Genomic DNA, 26,437 nt, shown 5'->3' on the forward strand with positions numbered 1-26,437 from the left:
CCCGAGGAACCAACTGTGAAAGGAGAGAAGAAACAAAACAATGTTAAAGAGGGTAGGGGGTGAGAAAACAAAAAAAAATAAGACAAGGGAGAGGGCAGGTAAGAGTGCAGGAGGGAGAGAGTCAGAGTAGAGGACACTAGTCATACATAGAGGAGTAGGAGGAGGAGATAAAAGGAAGGGAGAAGTGTGCAGGTTGAGGGAGGGAGAAGTAGGAAGCAGAGAAAGGAGGAGAGAGGAGGCAGACACAGATTGTGACAACTTTATCTCTTTAAATCACATATAAAATACAGTTATGAGACAAGAGAAAAAATAAAATAGGTGCTTTGCAAAATCACATTGAAAAAGGCATTTGACCGTTTAAATCATCAAATAGCAAGCAAATAAACATAAGTAAATGAAAAAGCATTATCTATCTGATTAGCAAGCAAATAAGCAGAATTATAACAGAAAATCCTTATCAATGAGATGAAATGATACGGTTTGGCATGCATCAGTCAGGACAAAAATGGTTGCTAAGAGTATGCTGCTATGAACCGAGGTTGTGATTAGGAAGCTATTGCTGGATAAGGAGATGCTGTTAGTTCATTAAATAGTCAGAAAATGGGGGGAAAATAAAAAGAATATATAATAGACGCCAAGTGTGTAATGTCAAAGCCTGCTTAGTAATAAGAGCAGAAAGATGCTAACAGCCGTGTTTCCTGATAAAAGACAGCCATTAGGCTTTTAAAGTCGAAAATAAAGATCGCTAATAGTATACAACTGAATGCAGTATTAGCGGTTAGTTTGGGGCGCCTCTGGATGTCGATAAGCGCATTCAGCACCAAGTGTAATGGGGCAACACATTAACTTATGTTTTAGCTAAAATAACAGCAGATATGCATTCTACAAACAAACTGATGGGTGCCAAGAAGATACTACTGCATTCTGCATTTCGTAGCTAAAATAGGATGCCTCAGGTTATAGATTAAACACATTCAGCATCTAAGTAAAGGTGCAATGCTTTAAACTAGATATAACTGAAAATAACAACAGTTAAGCGATTAGGAATAAAACTAAAAGGTCGCTAATATAATGCAACAATAAGCTACATTGGCGGTAAGCTAATGTCTAACTAATGTAAAGTCTCGCTAGCAGCCTAAAGTCTCGCTCAATATAAAACTACTGAAAGCAGTATTAGGCGGCTAAGCTTAATGACTAACACATTTATCAGCAGTGTAAGAAGCTAAAGTCTAACTAGCTCATCGAATCTGTAACTAATTTACAGTTTCGCTAGCAAGCTAATGTCTCACTGAATATAAAACAACTGAAAGCTGTAATAGGCGTCTAAGCTTGGTGGCTAACAGATTTATCTGCTGTGTAAGCGTTTAACATGAAGCTAATGTCTAACTAGTTTATCAGCAGTTTTAACAATCAGAGTAATGGTCACTAATAGTATTCTACTAACTTTTGTCTTAGCGCTCGGAGTTGGACGCCTCAGGATGTGACTGGAACACAGTTTAGTCCCTAGTTTAATGGAGCAGCGTGTAATCCTAGGAACTAATGTCAGCGACACACTATTTAAGTTCCTGCGACACAGGTATTATATGCGGTTACAGGAATTGTTTAAAAGGCACAATTGCCAGATAACATGGACATATAGCAGACACGGATTAAGTTGCAGAGGGCACAAAGTAAAAGTTGTATTGTCATACTGAAGAGTGCTTTAGGCACATCAGGCTATAAAATAGGGTAAAAACAGTCATTATAGCAAAATAATTAATTTCAAAATGCCACAATGTCAAGATTCATGAAATCAAGTCTACAATCTCAAGGTTGTGAAATCTAGAAACTAAGAAGTGAACTAAAAAAAAAATAAAATATAACATGTAAAACCATGTTTTTGCAAGGGGCAAGCCATTTTTTTTTCACTAGTTAGTTTTGAGATTTCACAGTCTCGAGATTTTGGCCTCGAGTTTATGAATCTCAAGATTGTGATATTTCAAAATTACATAGTGGACCCCTATATATATATATATATATATATATATATATATATATATATATATATATATATATATATATATATATATATATATATATATATATATATATATATATATAAATATATATATATATATATATATACACACACACACATGTATGTTTATTTATATGTATATACACACACACATATATATATTTATACATACACATATACATAGAAACAGATAAACATATATATGGGCAGTTTCCTAGATTGGCATCCTCCAACCCAAACTTGAGAACTTAGAAAAAAAATGTTGTACTTCAGTAACTGTTGCAAGATGATTGCTTTAACTGCAACAGGAACCTTGATACAGTTACTAACAGACACTAATCTTCACTACAAGTGTGAATACTGTATCAGCATCCATGCATGAAGCCGTGATACCTTTGTTGCCACTACTGCAGGTCCACCTCTTTGGCCTCTGCTGATCACCCTTTGCTACTGTTACTGTGCACCCATGGTAGATACCCCCTTTGCCCTACCCTTATTATGTATCTGTCTTTTCTTTTTGTATCTTTTCAAACCTATGTATTGCATTCTACCACTGTCACAGATTCTTGTATAACGGTACTAAATATAACATTTTCTGTTTAGTACATTACTTAGAACTGATGTTAAATGTTCCACATAAGGTATGTAAATGTTTCATGTACCACTGCAAACATATGTATTGGATTCTATTTCAATATGAAATTTGTGTGCAATTATAACTACATTTAAACCATCTGTATTGCATGCTAACTTATCATTGGTGTGCCTAATTGATTAAGTAACAAACTGAGACTGGATCTTTCATCTCTGGGACTGTACTAAAAAGTGGGAGATTATTACTCAGTTAAACTATACTGGAAAACAAATGGAAATACAATAAAACAAATAAGTAAATTACTTGTTCTGTCAAGCTCAGGTTTGCTGGAGGCAGATAATAGACAGCTCCAACATGTCAGTTTTGATTCCTGAAGCAGTACATGCTTTACTCTGTTGGGGATGGTATCACCAATTTTATTGATTATTTTTTATTTTGATTTTACATTTGATTACTGGGTAAGTCTAACTGGGCAAAAATCCTTTTCAGCAGATGCCCGGGGAGAAAAGCTTCACATTTAACCTGTAACAATGGTTATAATAACAAATACAAGATTTACATATACATGACTTGACATTTGTGTTAAACATATAACATTGGATAAAAATACATTCATGTAAATATTCTTATTAATAGAATTGTTGCATAGTGTAGTATAGGAAAACAGAGAATTATTCTTTAAAAAAACAAAATGAAAAACTATCAGAAAAATGAGTGACTTATAGAAGAGTTGGGTTCTTATATAGGGTTGGGAGGGTGGCCTAATTGTTAAGGTGTTTGCCTTGCAAACACAAGGTGCTGGGTTTGAGCCTCACCCGTTCTCAAAAAAAAAAAAAAAAAATACAAGGGATAATTGGTTAGGCTTAAAATGGCTCACAAAGGCAGTTAGCTTAGTACTAATCTATGAACCTATAAACCAGGCATAAGTAATGACAATCACTGAGTGAGCAATTTTCCTAGATATACTACATTGACTGATAGCCTGTAGTAGGAGGAGATACAGTAGAGTATAGATGTTGGAACATAATTTTACTATAGTCCTTGAATACATGCTTTAGATTGTAACAAGAATGGTAATGTTGGATTTGTTTTTAAAAAGTAGAAACACACCCCCCCTCCATTTTTTTGCCATGCCTGTTATCTCAAATAATGGTGCATATATCCTTTATATACTTGGATAAATAAAAGTTATCCTCTAACTGAGCTTTAAAAATGGTAAAGGTATTAGGATTTTCCATAAGAAGAAGGGCCTCAAGTTGATTCTGATTGTAATTGAGGCCTCCAGTGTTTAGTAGGTTAACATTTAGACAGTTTGGGGTTAACACTGGTTTTAGTCAGAGTTTAGTTTTGTGTCCGCTGCACTACGAATGTTATGTATTCTATAGTAAAGTCTGATTAAGAGTTTTTTTAATGGTAATATTATGTTTGTTTGTTTGTCTTTTGGCTTGTATGCACTAATAAGCAAATTATATGTGGTTGGATGCATACGAGATATACGTTTCTTGACTCTTCATTCTTTTAGTGGTATAACTTCACTTACACTCTAATAAGAAGCAAGAGTGGAAGGCAGTTCCCTAATGAAATGTCCAGACTCACATTGCCAAGTCCAAGATAGAAAAAAATCCTCCCCTAAAAAAAAAACAGAAACTACATGAGAAGAGGTAATATTGAACATCGCTCTTCTCCTTTAAACTTGTTTTTTTGTGGGGAAGGCCCTGCGCCCTCTGATATGAAGGGGTGGCAAGCCCCACACACTCCTCAGACTTATATGTTCTCAGTGAATGAAAAGGATATATTCCAAGAAACGTCAGTCTTAGCCATGGTACTGTACTCTGCAGAAGACTCTGCAGGTGCTCACACTCTGGTTCTGGCTTAAGAATTAAAATGAAATATTAACAACATATGAAGTGTATTGCTTATGAGCTCTGTTCATACATTAATTTTTTCAACTAATCAGCATGGTGTCACCAAATGATGGAATGTACCACCACAGCCATGTAAGACATATGGCCCTCTTGATCCTTAACTGTAATAGGAACTCATTTACAATCTTCTCTTTAACTCTGGGTATGGGCTATTGCTCCAGTACAAACAAATGTGAAACCTTTGTTGTTGTACTTCAGCATTGCTTGATTCAGCCTTAAACAAACTGTTGAGGTTTGACAACAACAGCTCTGGCATTGAATGAACATCTCAGCAAGCCGATTAGGTGCTGGATGCCAGGGACCGAAGTAATATGTTGAATGTTATTTCTGGGAAGTAATGCTGGGAAATTAGCTGTCATAAATTGAGGGCCATTATCATTTGCTAGTAGTTGTGGTGCTCTGGTTCTGAGAAAAGGCCTCTTATTACATTCATTTTGTCACCAGCAAAGACCTTCAGACATTTATAGTCTGCATCAACTATCACCAACAATATTGTCCTCATAAATGGCCAGGCAAAATGAGTATGAATCTATTGCCATTGTAATGTAGATCATATTCACTTTGAGTGGACAGTATCTTGTCTCATTCTGAGCTGTCTGGAATATTATTTATTTCATTGTGAAATGTTCTATCTCTTGATCAGTCCTTGGCACCACATATAACTTCTAGAAAGAGCCTTCATTTTCAATGTTCCATGAGGGCCTTGATAAATTCTTTTCATACTCCTGGTCATACTGTAATATGTTAAACAGTTTTTAAAATGCACATTACATCATCAGCACTTAAGCTAAGTTTATCCCATTTTAGATAATATTGTACCAACAGAGAGTTACACTTTTCTGTCCATCCACTTTGTGTCATCATATACACCATCCTGACCACACAGTGATGTGTATTTTTGTGTGTAGTATAAGAAAGTGGGATGTATGCTGCACTTGCCATAGTTAACAGTAAGTCATGTCTATGAATCACAGTAGTTCCTAGATGCATTGCAGACATAATGCACAATGCCTGTCCACACCAGAGCAGTATGTACTGAACAGCATGTCTGGCCATTACTGCAGAGCACTAAAACTCTGTCTTGTCAGTGAGCTACTTCCTATGCCAAGGGTGGAAGGTTTACATTTTTCCACCTTCATTTGTGTACTGTTATGTTGGGCAAGTCACTTAACCAGATAATGCTTTTTTGGGCAGTTGTGAATTTATGCTTGGCTCTACAATGGTCTCCTGGACTACAGGCTTAATAGCCATCTCTGAAATATATAGTAAAACTTATTTTTCATCATTATTAATTATGATGAATGAAGTAGTTGTGGAGTAGCTGTTGCATTACCATACTTTGTTCTACAGTTGAAGTATTAAGATGAGGTGTATCACAAACAGATGAAGACCCATAATGTAGATCAATAGCAGAAGGAGGAGAGATACATTTTGGGAAAGACTAAAATGAGTATACTTTTCCTAGGGCCTTGTAGAGATTAAAGGTGGGTGTTGCAGAGTTCAACAGTAGTTATCACATACTTGTTACAGTACCTATTTAACTGTTGACTCAATGCTGAATGCATACCATCTGTAGCTATAGCCTCTCAGTCTTCATGGTTACTGAACATAAACTGTATGAGAGATAGGGGTTGTATGTGACAAGTGATTTGCTGGCAATGTATTCTGAATACTGCTGTTAATGTTGGTGATTTCAAGATCTGCCTCTAATTTACATGCCTGCTTCTGCTTCTTATAAGGCTCTGTGTCTTGAACACTTTGTGGCAATGTGCGTGGATCAGAAACTTAGCTTTGATTGATCTTCTCCATGCACCTCTGTAACCCTCTCGAGTGTTCTCTCTAAAAATATAGCTCTTCCTGTCTGACCTCACACTCTCTACTGTCTCTACCGGTCTACCTTTCAATATTTTTTTAACCTAAGTTTCTCTCTCTCTAACATCCTCTCATTCTTTCCCTTTCTAGTCAATACAACTGTACCTGCAGTGTTGACTTCCCTCTGCCCAGACTGTCAAGAGAACGTGCTTCCTAAATCCAGACAGGAAAACACAAACCAAAACTGCAAAAAGTACACACCTTTGTGAATGTATGTTAACTTGTGATATTATTACTGTAAGTTTAAACTACAACTATAGCACACCACAGATCCAACCCTGCCCTCCTGCTGCCCTTCTCTCTCCCTAGCATTCACCATTTTACTTTTTGTCTTTTCTTATCTAGCCCACCAGACAGACATACTGTACTCCCTCCTTGCCTTCACTCTGTCCTCCTTTACCAGTACTCTTGCACATATACATTCTTTTTCCAGGCCATTTAACATTCTTCCTTTTTGACTTGTCTGCTACTCTCCAAATATAGATGCTTTAACTGATTGTTTATTTTTACCTGTTTTTTCACTCCCCTCCCCTACTCCCATTCCCAGCCACCCCTAAACTCTCTGCATTTATAGCTAACAAAGTTATCTCCCACACACATAACTCCTCCTCTTCCTCCCTCCCCACCGATTATATGCTATCCTTTTCCCTTAAATCACATTTCTCTTTGTTAAGCAAATCTGTCCTCTATACTTCCCCAACTTTCCTCCTCCAATCTCTCTCCTATTATTTCTCTCCTACATTTTCTCATTACCCTATCTACTGTCTTTGTCTAAATCAATATAGACTCTACACCCCTCTCTATCCACCATCTTCACTTAACTCACATCCCATCCACCCTAATACTCCTTCTATCTGTAGACACTCTAACTATCTTGATGTATTGATTTTTCTCCCTCTGCCAACTTAGCTCCACCTCTGAAACCTCACAGAACAAACAGCTCTCATAATACCTCTTCATCTTACTATCACCAACCTCCACACTTCTGCTCTCACTTCCCCAGCTTTCCTCTCTCCTTAATCACCGTACCACTTAAATTATAAAGATCCCTAACATATCTTTCATCCTTTTCTCCATACCTCTTCTTCTTTTTCTCCTATCCTAACTTTCCTCTTACCACAACCCAGTTAATCCACTACATCTTTCACCCACTTCTATTCACATTATTCCAAACCTACAAACCCAGTAGTCATTCACAATATCGCCATCACTTTTCTTTACTACCAACTTACTCCTTCCCAAAATCAAAACATCCTCCCATCTTCCATTCCCATTAAAAACTAAATATAAACAACACTACCACCTCCTCACACCTCCAGCTCTACTCTTTCACTTTAATACCTCACTACTTTCAGGTGACATTCATCACAACCCAGACCCTTTCTACAACCCCACTCTTACCCTCTCAAACTACCTTCCATCCCATTAACCCTCGCTTCAATAATCTGGTCTTCTTCTCTCTTAACATTCACAGCTTTTTTAATAAAATCAGTGAACCTCACATCTCAGACAAATATTTTTACCCTCTGGCTACAACATACTTGACAGACCGAATAAGAAGGGTGGAGGAGTTTCCATAATATACTCTGAACGCCTCAACCTGTATACAAAATCCAACCCACCCCCTCTGTTTCACCCTGCTGAACTTCTTACCATGAACTGCAAACTAAATGATTACAAAACCTTAACTTTACCTACAATGAATATTCCCCTGTTGGCAATATTCCTTTATTAGAACACATTCTGTCCTGGTTCACACACAGTATGCTCAATGAAACCACTGTGATAGGAGATGTTAACATCAATCAGCTATCCCTTACTTCCAGCTTCTAAAACTCTGGCACCAACCTTTATGGCTTCTCACAACTTGTCACCAACCCCACCCACTTCAGCAAACCAACTAACTAGCTCTATCATAGACTGGATCCTTGTCTGCAATCTTGACCCTTATCACCACCCAAAAATTCTACCTGATTCTATTATTCTAACTCTCCTGTCTGCATTCAAAGATTCACCTCCCACTAGTAAAGGCCACACAAATTTAGAGACTGCCGCAGCCTTTCAAACTTTCACCCTGACACACATAATAGCACACTGTCCTCCAAAAACTGGTCCTTCCTTTCATACCTTCTTCTAGATGATGCTGTACACAATTTAACAACATTTTTTTCTAAACTTACCTAACTCTCTTACTCATCTATGGAAAATATGAGTTAAATATTGCTGATTACCCTGGTTATCTCAATCCACTCACTCTCTTTTGCAGAAAAGAGACAATGCTTGGAAACTCTGGACTAAGAAAAACTCCCCCATCCACCTCCAAACCTTTAAAGAACTCCGCAACCTTACCAAAAAAACTTGTCATTAATGACAAGAAAAACATTTACCCACAACCACAAACAACCCATCAGAGTAACCCCAAAAATTTCTGGAACACTATTAAACAAATCCTTCACCCAGACAACTCTACAGCACCTAATCCCTGTCTCAATAACACCCGTCAAGAAACTGCCACTTTATTTATCTCCTACTTTATCAAAAATATCAGTAAACTTATGCAGCCTTTTAACTCCACAAACTCCACTGACCCCGCCACCCCACTAATAAAAATAACACTTTCTGTCTGAAACCTGTTACCACTAGCTACATCAAAACCCTCCTACTTAAGCTAAAACCATGCTCTCCATCTGTGGACAACCTACCTGGTCTCTACCTCAAGCTAGTTGCTGCCTTCATAGCTTGCCCTGTTTCCATTCTTATAAACTGCTCAATACATGAATCCACTGTTTCATCACTCTGGAAACAATTCTTTATTATACCTGTCCACAAAGGAGGTAATTTCATAGAATTATCCAAATACTGGCCCATAGCAATATTGTCTTCAATCTCCAAAGTACTCTAAAAATGTGTACACAAACAACTAATTGACTACTTACTACATGAAAACCTACTCACTACCACTCAACATGGATTCCATCCTAATCACAGCATTACTACTGCCCTCATCTCTTTTATTCATTCTATATCTTTAGCGTGAGATAATAACAAACTCATCTTGTGTCTCTTTTTTGACCACTCCAAAGCATTTGGCATTGTCTCACACCCCTTGCTCCTTTCCAAATTCTCTGATCTTAATCTTTCCAGCACTTCCATCTCCAGGTTTTCTAGATATCTCTCCAAAAGACTGCAATGGGTTAAATGTCTCTCCTCAATATCTCCCTTTCTCCCCATTGGAGTTCCTCAAAGGTCAGTTCTCAGTCTCTTATTGTTTAACATATTTACCAATAACCTCCACATATCCTGTCCTTCCTCTTCTCTCATGCAGTATGCAAATAACTCAACAATCATGTCCTCCTCTGACTCCCTCACTGATCTCCACACGTTTACCCAAAATCCCCTCAACTCTATCGAAAACTGTCTCACTAATAACAAACTCATCCTAAATCCCCCCAAAAAACAAGCTTCACACAACTTAAACTTACCTTCTCTGTTACCTCACTTAACAATACTGTCATAACTGTGGAAACTCACACCAAACTTCTTGGAGTCACCATTGATGATCAACTTAAATTTGACCTATATGTTCACCACTGCATAAAGAAAACACACCAAAAACTTGGCCTTCTCTACAGAAATAAAACATTTCTCTTAAAAGACTCCAGACATTCTCTTGCCTATGTCTACCATCTCCCTAGCATGTAGTACATCTTACAAAATTTAACCAACGTACAGTCCTCCCTTCTAACTAAACTTGAAACCACTTACAACAAAGTAACTAGGTTTGCAGTAAACTCAACCTCAAACTCACATCATACTCTCTCAAACTGCTAAACTGGCTTGAGTTCCCCTACCAACTACTACTCTCTCATCTTATCATTCACTCTGTCCTCAACAAACCATTCACCTGTCCAGCCATCTCCTCATTCAGCTCTCTTTATACTTCCTCCAGAACTCTTAGTAGTGTAGAACAATAACTCTTGGAAATATATAAGCCCAAAAGATCAGTAGGACGATATTCATGTAGTTACACTCCTGCCCAAGCATGGAACAAACTACCTACTCCCATTAGAGACATACCTCATGCACATGAATTTAAAAAAAGCTCTAAAAGGCTACCTGATAAATGCCTGGATATGTCACTGCAACAAACTGAGTTCAACCTTTCCTCCCTAAAGAACTCCCCTCTCTCCTACTGTCTCAGACATCTCCTACCACTACCTTTAACTACTCTTCAATCTGGCTTTCTCACCCGCACTCTATCACTGACATACAATGTTTGAACTGCTCTCTTAACTCCCTCACCTAACCTGAATTCTGCCTCTTTTCCTATCCTGACCTTGAGATTTTTATTTTACCAACTTGTGTACTACACTGTATATTACTGCAACTGTTTTCCTAAAGACTGTTGGCTTTTATTTATTTTTTGTGCATTTACCTTAGCTTTTACAATTGTGTAACCATCTTGAGCATTTCACTCTACTTTTTTTAATACTGTTTTTATTACTGCTATTTTTTGTAACCTTTGTACTGTACTTCTGAGGAGCTTTTTCCCTGGGTCTCTGCTGAAAAAGGGCTTTAGCTCAATTGGACTATCACAGTCAATAAACAATAAATAAATACATAAAAATGAGTGATACTACAGGGACAGAGGTTTTGATTCAAAAGGCATTATTTTGCAATGTCTTTAAATGGTACTTAAGACACCCTTGAATGATTAGTGGAAAAAAAGTTCCATAATGTGGCGAGCAGGAAGAAAGGAAGGAATGGGTTTCATTCAGACAATAACATTCTTACATCACAGAAGTCAAACTCCACTCACGCAACCTGCACTCAAGGCCTCACCCTGCTCTGTGGCATTAGTAGAACTTGTTGGCAGAATAGATTTGTGTCCCAAAGATTCCCCCATCTGTGGAGTAGACTTCCTCTCCATGTCAAGCAAAGTACCTCTGTAGCCCTCTTTAAGAGGAACCTGGTTGACTGTATGGGAAATAGAGAATACACCCCTGGGATCCCACCCGTGTCCCTGCTTAATAGGGGAAACAGATGCTGACTTTCTGGGAACATGGAGAAAGTTCTTGGCTAGGCTTATAAGGGCCTGTGGTCCAGTAGACTAGTATCATCCTATGAACATGTTGCCGATTACATTCCAAGGCTGCTAGTCTGATCTTTAACTGTGTCTGCATTCATGACATTCTGGTTGCTGCACTAAAGTGGTCTGTCATCCTATAGCCTCCAGACCTGCCTTCTTCTGCTATTTATATGTTGTATTGGAAGTCAGATCCACCTGCTGACAGTTACTTAGAGAAATGGATGACTGTTGGTACCAGTTCTGTTTTTTGTAATAATTACAAAAGTAGTTTCCTCTACATTGTTAGCTATTGTGGGTGGCAAAATGTTTAGCACTGATGACTCACAATGCTTAGCTATCCTAGTGTGCCTTGTCTGACGAGTCTGCACATCTTGTCTGTGTCCACAGGAGTTTTTATTGTATGCTTCAATTTCCTTCTCATCCCAAATATATGCAATAAGTGCATTACTAATCGTCTAAACTGCCCACAGGTCTAAGTGATTGTGTGTGTGTGTGTGTCTGTGCGTGTGTGTGTGCGCGCATGTGTGTGTATGTGTGTGCGTGTGTGCGTGTGCGTGTGCGTGTGTGTGTGTGTGTGTGTGTGTGTGTGTGTGTGTGTGTGTGTGTGTTTGTGTCCTGTGATGGGCTGGCACTCTATTTGGGATTAGCAGACAGCCTTCTGGTCATTGAGTGTCTGAAATAGATTGTGTGTTATTAGAGAATGAATGAATATTAACTATTGTGTAAGTTATTTGCGCCTTATAAACACAGAACATGAATGAAAAAGTCCTTGAACCATTCTCCCTACCCATTAAAGAAATAAATAAATACATAACTAAATTGACCCATCCCAGATGGCAGAGAAAGGAATTTGTGATACTAACATCAGTAATTATGTTACAACCAGAATGATCCGAAGTCTGCACTCCTTCACTGCTGCAGTCTGTTATGTATTAGCCCCGCCAGTCAGTCAGTTAGAAGCACAGATTAAGCGTAAATGTGAAATATACTGATTCCATATCTGTCCCATTGACTGTATGTGGTGCATTTGCAATACTTGTTATTAATGAAGCCAGCCGTCAGTAAATTGTCCTTTTGAGACCCCACTGTGAATGTACTCAAGCTTCCCTCTTTCTACCTAACTAACTCAGTCATTTCTGCTTATGATGAGAGATGACTCATTCCTTCACTGACTACTGAAAGAGTCCCATTCATTCCCTGATTAGACAACAGTCCAAATTCCATTTTGTTCACCTGGGAGTCAAGAGTTGTTCATGGAGAGAAGGCCTTCATTTGTGAGAGTTTGGTCCCTATGGAATAAAATCTCTCCGCAAGATAGGCAGTAATTCCTTTATAAACTAGTACTCAGTGGACATCCTACCCTTATTTCCACATGCATGCACATGCCTCCCTGGCTGGAATGCAGCATGTAGACCTACCAGCTTGTTAACTTATCCTACAGTTGATCAGGTACCCCCCCCCCCAATAAATAAGCTGGTAACAGCTGTTCACTTCCATCGTCCCTGCTTTGATCCTTCCATAACTGAAGTACTAACTAATCTCAGGTCATCTGGGTCATGGTTAGGGCTTTTTCCCACTATGTCAGGACCAGAGCTGGAATGTACTTTACAGATGCTAATTATACTCAGAGGAAATCATTAAGAAAATGTAAAACAGCTAAGTAAAGCAAGCAGTTTACATGTTCATATTAGGAAACAGGCATCCAAATTAGATGAAAATATCCATTTCTTTTTTGTCAAAATGATTAAAATTGAAAGTAATACTTTCACAAGTAGCAAGCTGATTTGGCTAATTGTAAACCAAGGCCAATAAAGGATGTGTGTATTGGAAAGAAATAGATATTCCTTATTACCCTACATTGTTAGACCATAAGTGTTACTGTCAGAGGCTTCACTGATGATACGAGACTTTAATAATGAACTGGTTTATGGTCTCACAATGAAGGAGCGACTGCTAGTTGTGGTTATGGTTCACTTGTTCCATCTTGGTAACTTATCCAACAGTTATAGCCATACAATCTGAGAAAAAGTTCTTCTGATTCCTTCTTGATTCTTCTTGAGCAGTCAGGGATAGAGATCTGATCACTAACGTTGATGAAGACTGTGGTAGCAGGGCTCTGTGCAGCCCATGGCTTAGCATTTCATCCACCTTTAATGTAACCTGCACTGGTTACCTACATCTATACAGTCTATTTAGAGGTTGATATTTTGATTTATTTTGCCTTACACTTGCACCACACATCCCAAGACCATTTTCACCTGTATCTGTCTTTCTGTTTCAGTTTACCAAACATTTCAGGAACACAGTGTTAGGCACCTGAATTTTTTTTTTTTTACAATATTTGCTGTGTGGAATTTTTTACAGTTTATTGGTGGAGGAAGAGTTTTTCTGTTTAACATTTTTCAAGTAAGTATTGAGGCATGAGCAGATACTGAATGCTGTGTGATATCCTAATAACAAGATGTATAGGTTCATAGGTAGTCAATAGGCATGCGGCCTAGGAAAACATTTAGGAGTCTAGTACTATCCAAACTGCTCCAAAGCACTGTCTGGATAAATGACTTGCTCAAGGTCACACAGTGGACATACAGAGAGTGAGGAAATCAGACCGTGCCATAAGGATCAGCTCATTCACATCTCATAGCCTTAATTCTGTGCACCAACTGCAGACAAGTACAATGCTGAAAGACAACATAGGGGGATTGTGGCTGACAAAATTTGCAGATGACTGCAAACTGGGCACCATAATTGACACTCCATCAGACACAGACATCCTCCAGAAAGGTCTCATAGAAATGGATAACTGGTGCCAGAGCCATGGCCTTAAGCTAAATGCCAAAAAATGTATAGTCATACCCTTTGGGAAAAACAAGGTAACCCCTAATTACCACATAGGTGGTAATCCATTAAACATGGAAGAAGTTATCAGGGACCTGGGGACCCAAGTTGACAGTAACCTCTCTTTTGACACTCACATTGCCAAAGTGGTTAGGAAGACCTTCTACATTGCCCACCTGATCATGAAGGATTCACATCCAGATCAGGAGAGGTCATTGTACCCCTGTACTCTTCACTTATCAGACCAATGATTGAGTACAACGCCCCATTCGGAATGTACCTTACCCGACACCTGCAGCAGTTGGAAAGACCCCAAAAGTTCCTCACCAAAAGGATAAAGGGGCTCAAACATATGTCATACGATGCCCGACTGAAGAAACTCCAGCTCTATTCAGTCGCATACCGCCTGCTCAGAGGTGATCTGTGCCTGACATACAAGGCCATGTCCAACCCGAATTAATGGACATGCTCCACCTCAAAAATCCAAATCCACCAGAGCCACGAGAGCAAGAGACTTAAACCTCAACACGGATATAAATAGGACGTGCTGGAGGGACAGATTCATCACCCAGAGACTCCCTACACTATGGAACAGAATCCCAGTCCATGTGAGGCAGAGCCCCTCACTGACTCTGTTCAAGAGAAATCTTGACGAGTGGATGGGAGATCGTAGGTTTACCCCGGGAATCATCTCTGTATCACTGCTGGACAGAGGCACAGCAAACTAATGGGTATAGTATTCTCATCCTAAGGGGTGGTGAAAGCCACACACACTCTGGCTAGGCTTATAAATGCCCTAGGGCAGATAGCCTAGTATGAACCTATGAACCTATGAACCTAAGTGACATTCTTATCCAAGAAATGCAGTTCATAGCAGCTATCCAGTACCTTCATGTGCATTATATGTTTATAAATTAAATATGTTTTTATGGGTTTACTTGGTAGTTTGCAATAACAAGTGAAAACATGCATTAGCACTCTGTTGTATTAAGTGCTGGATGTCCAAAAAGTAATTCATTGTTAGTATTTCTTATATATGTGTATATATATATATATATATATATATATATATATATGGGTTCACTACATAATACAAAAATTCTACAATCCCGAGACTCTGAATACCAATGACCAAAATCTCGAGATCGTGGAATCCCGAGAGTAGTGAATGTGGATTGCCGTACAGTGGGGAACAGGAAGTTTGCCATTCACTCCACTGTAGTGCGATCTCAGAGTTGGTATATTTAAGTTGCAGGGGATGTGGGGGTGCAAGGGGGTTTGCCTCCTACATAAACATTAGAATAGTTTGTTTTATGCTTTACTTTTTTTTTTTTAGTTCGAGATTCTGCAATCAAGATTCTAGTCCTTTGTTTTCAGAGTCTCAGGATTGTGGAATTTCAGTATTACTTAGTGAACCCATACATATATATATATATATATATATATATATATATATATATATATATACACACACACACACACACACACACACACACACACACACACACACACACACACTCACACACACACACACACACACACATGAGTATTTCTGTTTATGTTTAAACAAACTAGATTACAGATCTGTTGTGATTATAACAAAATGCTGAATATATTAATAAATTAGATAATAAATATATTAATAAATTAGAGGGAGAGTTGTATTTCTTGGAATGTATAAAAACTGTTGACAGTGCAGTGTGGAACAATATTGTATTCAAACAATGGACAATATTTGGTGATAGTTGCCATCAAAGAAAAAAAAATGTTTGGTATGGTGTTGAATAGTGCTTTAATACTTTTCACAGACTCAAGCTCCTGTGATATAAACTGCAACAACATAAAAAAGACCACCATTGGAAAGGACTTGTTCTATCCTGTTTCTCTGTAGGCTGAGTCGAGTTACAAATATCTCCCTGGTGGTGGTCTTTCCCATGAATTTTAAAGAGAACTTTTGTACAAGAATGTTAACAGTATCCTTGTAGTGAATGAAGGGAATAATATTTAGAGAGGAAATTCAATAAAGAATTGTTGCTTGAATCTAAGTACAGATTAGAAATCTTAGCTGCAGAAGGCCTTGTGGTTGTCTGTTGGAGTGGTTGTAATCCTATGCTCATGGGTTGGGAGGGTGGCCTAATGGTTAAGCTGTTTGTCTCACAAACACAAGGTGCAGGGTTTGAGTCTCACAAGGGATAATTGGCAAGGCTTAAAATGGCTCACAAGAGCAGTTAGCTTAGTACTAATCTATGAACCTAATCTATAGATGGCCTTGCATTTCTCACCTTACATACAAGTTTTAAATTACATCTGTGATGATGAAATGAAGATTGAATCAGGTAGTTTACCTCTTTTTTTCTTATAGTGTTTATTGATGTAAGTGTTTCAACATAACGTACGAGTTTAGTTTTAAACTTGTTATTATCTTGCTTCAAATGGCTATGGATGCCTCAGTACATCAATCTAAAAAGAAATAACATTTAGAGGCATAGATAGCAGCATCAGTGTCAAGGTCTGCTGGGCAGCTGTACCATTAGTAATTATCAATAAAACTGACATATACTATGCTATCAGTTTTGGAGTAATCCCTGAAAGTAGTGGCAGTATCGGACAGTGAGAAGCAGGTTTTCAGGTTGAAAGTTATAGAGGAATAATCAGATTTGAATAGGAAGGCAGAGTGGTGCAACTGGGGTATACATTACTGAGGAATCTACCTATGAACCTATAAAACTGACACCTCTGTTGAGCATGGGGACAATTTTGTTAAACGTATTTGACTTCCAAAGTCTTGAAATCTTAGACTGTATTTGCTTTTGGTAGTACACATTCACCATTTGAGTGTAGATAGTTGAAGTCTGATGGCTAACTTTTTTAAGTGGTTAAAAGAATCTATGTCCTCTGAAAGGGCCATAGCTGGGATTCGGGAACTGGCGGTAAAGTAGAAATAAGTGTATTGAATGTTTCTTGGACTTCAGACAGCTCTAAACATAGTGAGAATATTTTTTTTTATTTTGAATTAACATATTTTCATTTAGTCTGACGATACTAATTATTCTGGACTTTTGTAAATAGCTAAGCGATTCTCAACATCATAGCAAGAGAGTATCCAGATATTAGTATGCAGTATGTCTTGTGAGTGAAGCAGTTAGATGGACATGGTAGTTTGTGCAGTACTGCTCATGTTTGTTTTTACTGTATAGAATGTCACATTCATTTCCTATTAACTTTTAACAGTATTTCCAAATTAATGCTTTTGACATGTCTTGCCCAGTTGTGTTGCTTCTTTTCTGGGCTTTATTTTATTAATGACAGTATTTAACACAGTCTGTATTTATAATTAGGTTAGTCAATCTCTGAAACAGATTTATATATTTTTTTTCTAAAATGCTACTAGTTTTTATTTGATTTTAAAAATGTTGGTTATTATTTATATTTTATATTGTTTTCTCCTTAACACTATATGCAACACTTTTAAATAAATAAACTCTAAGCACTGAGGATAAATCTTGTATTGTTCAAGATAATAGGCACATAAGGGAGATGGAACGCATTTATGGAATCCTGTAGACTATATGAAATTTCCTGCCTCTGTTTCATATAATCCAGAAGCAAAGTTCAAACTGTGATACTGATTCTATTCCTAGTTTATATAGATAAAGATTATTGAACACGTTAACAGCTAACAAAGAAATCACTGCTGAGATATTATGCTGACCGCAAAAAAATTAGGTAGCATATTGTTGAATGTTATGTTGTTCTGTGCAAGCTTCACCTTTCCAGCTGTCTCGAATAAAGCCAAACAAATTTATATTTTCACAGCAGTGTTCACATTATGGGCATATTCAGAAATATGTAACACATTGTGGAGTCCTATTTGAAATGGGATTGCTTCAGTGTTATGAAGGAGGAATTCAAAGATGGTTGTAGTACTACAGCAGTATGAAGTCCCTGACAAGTAGCACTACAGAAGTCATTTTGGATATTGTCATATGCAAGTGTGTCAGTCTGAGCTGATATATATTAACCCTGTGCTCTGTCCCACAGCCTTACACCATGACTGGAATAGCATATTAGATTGATTCATTTACAGGCTCCACATTGCCATTCTGTACAGCACAGTGACCCTATAAATGTAATTGATTCTCACCCATCACTATCTATAGCAGTAGGTAGGGTCTGTTAGCATATATAAATATTGCAAGATTCTGTGTGTGTGCATTTGTATGTGTGTATGAGTGTGTGTGTGTGTGCTTTACTCACTTTGGCACTGGTGTTATTGTTACAAATATTCTGTTCAGACTGTCTTGGTGTCTGGGTGTATGTGTGTCAGAATGTGAGAGTGTGTGTGTTTGTGTGTGTGTGTGTGTGTGTGTGTGTGTGTGTGTGTGTGTGTGTGTGTATGTACACACACACATGGTCATGTAGATGCTTACACTTATTATTTAATTTAGAGGCATGCAGATGACTTGCTAATGAGTTTTTGCTCAACGCCATTGTCCTGTATGAGTTACTTCCTATCTCTGTAGCAGTTCTAGAGGTCATAGAGAAGCAGTAACAGTGCCAAAGCAATATGAATACTCCTGTATGTTTTCCAGAGTATCATATACATACAATGCAGACCGGTACTGTAGAATTAAAGTAACACTATTTAGTACACACATTAGTCAGTACATGTTTATTGCCTTGAAATCGCATGAAGTGGTTTTAAGGGAAGTGGCAAGTTGGCTAGGACGATATGTCAGTCTGTTTACAAAGCATACCAGTTGTATCCCATCCTCTGTCTGGGTGTATAATAGATAGTACTAGAGCCAAGGTGAGTACAAGGGACCTCAGTAACATACCCCAGCAGCACTTACTCAGTTCATATACCCCACTGAGATGATCAGAACCTATAACCTTCTACCTTAGAAGACGACATGCTAAAAATAAGGCCACACTAATAATTATTATTTATTTATTTGCTGTCATACTACTGAATTTAGTACTGCATTACCACTGGAGAAGGAGGGCGGCCACGGTGGTGCAGTGGTTAGCATTGCCGCCTCACAGCAAGAGGTTCTCCGGTTCGATCCTCGGCTGGGGTGCCTTCTGTGTGGAGTCTGCATGTCCTCCCTGTGGTCACGTGGGTTTCCTCCCACATTCCAAAGACATGCTGCAGGTGGATTGGACACTCTAAACTGGCCCTAGGTGTGAGTGTGTGTGTGTGTCTGTGTGTGTGTGTGTGTGTGTGTGTGTGTGTGTGTGTGTGTGTGTGTGTGTTTGCCTTCTGTGGAAGGTTGGGCTCTGGGCTGGTAACTCGACACTGTAAAACTCCACTGCCAATCATGAGCGGACAGGTGATCCACTGTGGCGACCCCTAACCGTGAAAAGAAGAAGAAGATTACCATTAGGGAAGGAAAAATTTAAGTCATCCGTTGAAATGGTGTTAAGAATATGGTAGGTAGATATAGACCAGCAGTCTGAAATATCTTATCAATGTGAAATGTATAAAACAAATCATGTGGTAAATATCTGTATTGTACAACCTGCTACATCAATCTGATAATTTAGTACAGGATGTTTGGTAATGGTACTCCTCACAATTCAGAAATAGAGCAGATTTTGAGGGAGGATTTTAATGATAGTTTGTACTAAGCAGTGTTTCTTTATTATGATGAGCGCAGTTCAGAAAAGGTAATTGAATGCTACTGTAGGAGCATACAATACATACTGTATAACACAAACATCCTTTCATTCTGTACCCTTTAATGACAATCCCTGACAACATTCATAAGGATTACAGTCATTTAAATAATTTTACTACTATGAGATGGTGATAATTAAACAGTGATACTGTGTTGGAAACAGAAACGATAACACATTCTGTCATATTTGCTGGATTTTGTAATAATCTCCCAAAAATAAATTGAAAATCAGTATTAACATAGAGTTCCAATAAGTGCTCGAACACCCTTGATTTGTACCACCTCCGGTTTCATTGTGTGGCCAAACTGTTGATAGTGATATAATACCCTTTCGCTATACAATATTACCACTTGTGTCAAAGAATCTGCGACTGTAGTCTATACGATTTCTATTGTTCTTCTGAGCAGCACGCCAGTCAGATGTATTAAAAAACTGATTTATTAAATCATTACATTTATAAATACGAGTTAGTTAAAACTAAACTCGCAATAGAAACTACTGCTTGTTCGCACACTTGATACATGCGAAAACTGAATGCGTTAAAATTCAAAGTACGAAAAGCAAATGACCATACGCAAAGAATAACTAACTTTGACAACCTTGGTGAACACTGGTTAAGCGATTTCACCCAAAACCTTATGGGCTTCTTCAGAACACCATTGTTTTAATCAATCAAATATTTAAAACCTTTTAGGCGCCAAAAGGCCTTGACTGTTTAAATGTTTAAAGTGACAGTGCTATATGAATATCTCCAATGTTAAAGGTTGTATAAAACTATCCTAATCACATAATTCTAAAGAATATTTTACAATAGTAATAAAACATTGTGGAAATGTCATATAAATTTCATAACTTGATAACAATATAATAATAACTAATGCAACAATGAGTAAATACAAAAATAAATAGTAAAAATAAATAATAAAAATACAAAATAAAATACAGTGTTAAATATATTTCTCATTCAGTGACTGATGTTGTTAAACAACTACTCATCTAACGTCCTATCACTGGCCTTTCTAAAAAATATATGCAAATTTGTATTCTACTATTAATATATATCTATAATGACTATTGTAATTAAAATACAATGGGATAATAAACTGGTTAGTACTGTTGAATGTGTTTAACTATAACTTCATAGTAGTTAAAACAGAAACTACTAAAACGCTGTTAGATGTTATAAAATTCCCATGTAGGATGTTGTCCGTGTTTGATATTCTACGTAACAACAACATTACTTTTTAACCTGAATTTAAAAACTAATGAACTATCAATATTAAATTTACATATTAATCTCCAGAATAGCCTTCAATGAAATGCTGTCATTGAGACCCGGAGGTGTGGTTGCATCTGTAAAAATTTGCCACCATGCTTCTCTGTAACTTAAACATTTAGGATGTTTAGGACCTTTTTGTTCTATGTGCTTAAATAATGCACTCTTCTGATCCTTCCCATTTTATGGGTAATAATGGAAGAATATAAGTGAGAAAGTTAGGAAATTATGTATGTCAACATATAGTAATAATAATAATAATAAAGCAAAATGACTTGTAAATGGCTGGTTAAGCCAAGAGATACATATAAAGAGGGATATAAGGTATGGATGTCCAGTAAGTTGAATGGTCTTTGCATTAGTTATGAATGTAATAATATCTGAAATAAATTACAAAATGAAGGAACAGGAGTATATAACACCTGAGGGGTTAAGAGTTCCAGTTCTGTTAACATATGTAGATTACATTATAATAATTGCAAAAAATTGGATAAATGAAGTATTAATTTGTACAACTGAGTATCTAGAAACGATAGGGATGGCTTTAGAGAAAGAGAAAAATAAAGTTTTAGCTGATGTAGTTAAGATCAGAGGTATGTATTTTGCAATGAAAGAAATTTCTGAGTTAAGTATAAAATTTGGGAATTTAGTGGGAAAAAATGAGAGAACAAATAAAGCAAACCAGTCTTTTTTGGGAAATGTAATGGGGTATGAGATTTCAGTTTAGCAAGTCATATGTCAGCACACAGTACATTAAAAGCAGTATGTGAAAATGTGCTTTCCTCAACCCGATTGTCATTTCTGACCAATGTACTTCAGTAGAGGAGAAATCCACCATCCATTCCACCATCTGTAAAACAATTATTATCCTTCCTTGACACTAACTTTAGAGAAAGCATGTTTTAAAATAATGTTTTCAACATAGTGTGCATCGGCAGGTGGCATCTTAGATGGAAGTATGAGCTGAAGTGGAATAGACAGTAAAGTCTGCTCAATAATTTGTGTAACTTCTGGGTTTTATGATTATTTCAATGTTGTAAACAACAACTTATACAGGAAAACAAAAATACTGATAAAATAAAAAAAATGGTTTACATTGTCATTAATGCCTACAGTAAGTATACAATAAGAGTACATAGTCTGTATTCACGAAAATCCCTACCACATTTTTTTGTATTTTCTAGTCACTCAGAAAGATTATACTGTGTGTACATGTAGTCTGCAGTTTGTAGTAAGCTTTATGAATCTCCCTTGATATTTAAGGATGCAAGAAAATCTGTTGAAAAACTAAAATGAGGAAGAATGTGTGTTATGCTTGTGTTATGTGTTCACTTGGAACGGTGTGCGCTTAGTGTACACTTAGTATAGGGATTACCGAATCTCAGGGATAAATATATCATACTGTAGAATATGTACAGCTATACATCTCACTCATGGCTTCACAGCTTATTAGAATATTTGTATGACTCTCTGCAGACAAGCCTACCTCTTAGCTGTATCCCATTATAACAAATGTTCTACATATTGAGTTTTAAAAATTCTATGTTCCATGCTAATCTACGTTGAAAGCGTCTGCCATATGTTCATTGTTACATTTTATAATAAATATCTGTGGCAAGCAATATTAAGCCATATAAATTCATGAAATTACCATTTTTTTCAGTATGAAAAACAATCAGTAACCATGCCATGAGCTTCCTAGCTGAAGCTGTTAGAAAGTGGTCAGCATTTTCTCTATTTGTTCCACATTATGGGAAATGATTTTCCAGATTTTTGAGATAGAAGGTTGAGAGCTATGCATAAAAGAAACCATTTCTGCCTTCGTATCCTGACCATTCTGCCCAGGTATGCAGAGTCCAAATAGATTTATTCTGAAGATTTGTTGCATGTGGCATGATATATTAAAATCATATCCTACAGCCTACAATGAGATGAAGTAAAGCATAATAACATTCTACCTTTAAAATGGATTATTTCAGTATTTTGATAATTAAAATACAGGTTTATGTATTACTTACACCAGAACATGGAAAATTCTCCAAATATTAAGTATTAGAATTTTACTGTATGAAAAAAAAAAATCAGTCCAAAACATGGCTATGCTATTCCAAATTAATCACAGAAAGTAGGAGTAAACAACATGTATTTTTAGTTTTCATCTTCAAGGGACAAGTGGGTCCTTATACTAACTATTATCTGCAATGCTTTATATTTCTGTTTGTCCTCATGGTGTAGCTCTGTGTTACAATGATGTACAAGATATTTAATAACTACTATCTGGGATTCAATTTAATAAGTTAGTGGTGAAAGGAAAAATGTCTTTGTCTGTTAAGTCATACAGACTTCTATTTTCCTATTAAATAATGTCATCTGCTACAAGGGGTTGATTATCTGTCATAGGATCATAGGATCATAGAAGTTCACTAGGCTATCGAACCGGAAGTCATTTTAAGCCTAGCCTTTTCATCCCAATGTAATACCATAGAAATGCTAGTCAGTACCCAAGAATGCATTTAGTGATAACTGCCATGTCTAGGATGGTTGTGGGCTCTATCCCTGGTAAGAAATTATGGTGCCCCATCCACTCATCCAGGTTTCTCTTGAACAGTATCATAGATGTGCTCTATTTCACAAGAACTGATAGCCTGTTCCAAAGAAGTGGCAGCTACAGGGAGATAAATTTGTCCTTCCAGCATGTCCTATTTAAGTCACAGGCCATATTAAGTCCCTAGAATGGGTAACCCTAGTCCCATTTGATTTACAGATATGCAGAAACTTCATTAGGTTTGAGTCTTGGATTGCTCTGTAGGAGAGGCATACGTCTCCCCAAGAAGTCTCTACAATATGGAGGATAGTGACAGGGGACTTTGTCGGTCTGTATAAGGCATATGCTGGAGCCCCTTGATCTTCTTTGTTAGAAACCTCTGAGGTCTCTTTAATTCCTGCAGGTGCTTAGTACAGTACATGTCAATCTGGCGTTATACTCTATTATGGGCCAGATAAGTGCTGAGCATAGTGGCGTTATAACTTCTTTTGCTCTCAAAGCAATACCTTTACTAACCAAGTGTGCTACTTAGAAAGCTTTCCTTACTACAGTAGAAACATAGTGGTCAAAGTTAAGGTCGCAGTCACTTGTGATCCCAAGTCTCGTACCACTTCATGGGTACTTACGGTATTGCTGGTGATCTGACAGTGTGAGGGGACATTGTTTGTGCTGAAGGGAATGATGATGCATTTCTTTGCATTCAGTTTGAGACCATCACTAAAACACCCATCATTGGTCTGCATGAGACCCTCCTGGAGTATACTGACATCATTTGGGGATTCAATGATTGCGCCTAGTTGCAGTCATCTGCAAACATGGTCAGCCACAACCCCTTAGGTTTGGCCTGAACTTGTGAGAAGCATATACCAAACAGTAGGGGGTCCAGCACTGGCCCCTGTGGCACCCTATTGGTAACAGGTCTGCTGGTTGATGTGGAGCCACCCATTTTGATAGTGTGTGTCTGATTTCTGAGCCAGTTGGCAACCCATCTTACAACAAAAGGGTTTACATTCAGTTTACTAAGTTTATCCATAATGCCTGAATGTGGGATTGTGTCTAAAGCCTTTGCCAGGTTGAGGTATGCTGTGTGCACAGATTTGCCCTCATCAGTGGCCTTTGTCACATTTTCAAAGAAATCCACCAGATTTAACAGGCAGCATATGCCCTTCATGAAACTGAATTGGGTAGGATCCAGGGTTTGGAGGTCACCTATGTCTTTATTTATGAGGTAAATAATAATCCATTCCATAGCTTTACAGATGAGGCTAGTCAGGCTTAAGGGTTTGTAATTCCGCAGGGCTGTTGCTAGGCCAATTTTGTGGAGGGGAATAACGGTTGCTGTTACTAATTCCACAGGAACAAAGCCTCTGATTAGGCTATGATTGAAAAGGGTAATTAGTGATGATGCTAGTTCATGTTTTACCCTGTTTAGTAGACAGTCTTGGATGTCATCCAGCCCCATAGAGGCTGTGTTTTTTGCCTTGGACAAGGCTATGAGGACCTGCTCTTCAGATATGTAGAGTGGGGGGAAGTTTGGGGGAAGGTTTGCTGTAAGTGAAGAGGGGATAAGGGAGTGACATTTTCACCAAACCTATCCCCTAGTAGGCTTCCTATCTCTGTGGGGTCAGTGTTTATGATACTGTTGGCCACTACTTATGTACATGCTTGGGGCCTACCCTTTAAGTTATATATGTAGCTGTGAAAGGTGTTATGATTATCCTTGGGTGTACTTGCTAAGTTTCTCTCAAAGGAGTCGTTGGAGTATTTGACAAGTTGTCTTATTTGCCTGTTGAGGCTGAGGCTGATGTTTTTCCATTGTAGGGGTCTTGACTTTGTTTTCTTGGACAGCAAGTTGGCCTAGCACAGATGGCAGCCATCTGTGCTATTGTTGTGCCACTCTAATACTTCTTTGAATAAAGAACATGATTTCCAAATAAAGAAAGAAAGGCTAAGCTCACCAGGGGTAAAGGATGGGATCAAAAGATAACCCAGGATTTCTATGATGGATCATTTACAAGGTGAAGAGTACTTAGTTCAGTTAAGGGATCTAATCTTACTGAAAGATGTTATGGCAGGTGTTGTTTTTCCTTACATCCTGGTGTTGAGACAAAGAGCAAAGGAGAAAATATGACTCCAAGGAAGAAGTTTGAGATACTGTACACAGTCAAACATGTGCTCCATATAGAGTGTGTTACAGACTAAACCATGGTGCAATCAGTCTGAAAAGATATAGTGGCAGGGCAACAGAAGGCAATTCAGGAATGATGAGTCATCTGGTTGGTAAGAGCAAAAGGGAAGTGCATATGTTAAATTACAATACAGTTCCTACCAATGGAATGCAAAGCAGTGGAAGCAGAAAGGCAACAAATCTTTTTTGTTTTGCTCTACTTTGAGCTCCAGACAGGCCAGACACTTTTCAAAAAAGAAAAAAAAAATGGCAGTTCTGAGACTGCTGGAAAAGGTACTTTAAAAATCATGCTAAACAGTAAGGACACATTGTTAAGACAGCACTCTTCAAGTTACTGAGGGGAGAACATCTCAGTAAGCAGAAGGACAGCAAATGCAGAGGCGAACATGGATGAAGGATAGGAATCCTCA

The 26,437-nt window shown here is 37.7% G+C and overlaps 1 protein-coding gene across 2 annotated transcripts in view; it reads left to right on the plus strand.

The window, feature by feature from the left end:
* The window catches only part of RAB3C (RAB3C, member RAS oncogene family), a 1,959,298-nt gene that overhangs the window by 288,610 nt on the left and 1,644,251 nt on the right, over positions 1 to 26,437 (plus strand). The gene's annotated exons all lie outside the window — the stretch shown is intronic.

The sequence above is a fragment of the Protopterus annectens genome, chromosome 2.part2 (assembly GCF_019279795.1).
Source record: "Protopterus annectens isolate FY-2018-M chromosome 2.part2, PAN1.0, whole genome shotgun sequence".
In the NCBI taxonomy this organism is placed as follows: Eukaryota; Metazoa; Chordata; order Ceratodontiformes; family Protopteridae; genus Protopterus; species Protopterus annectens.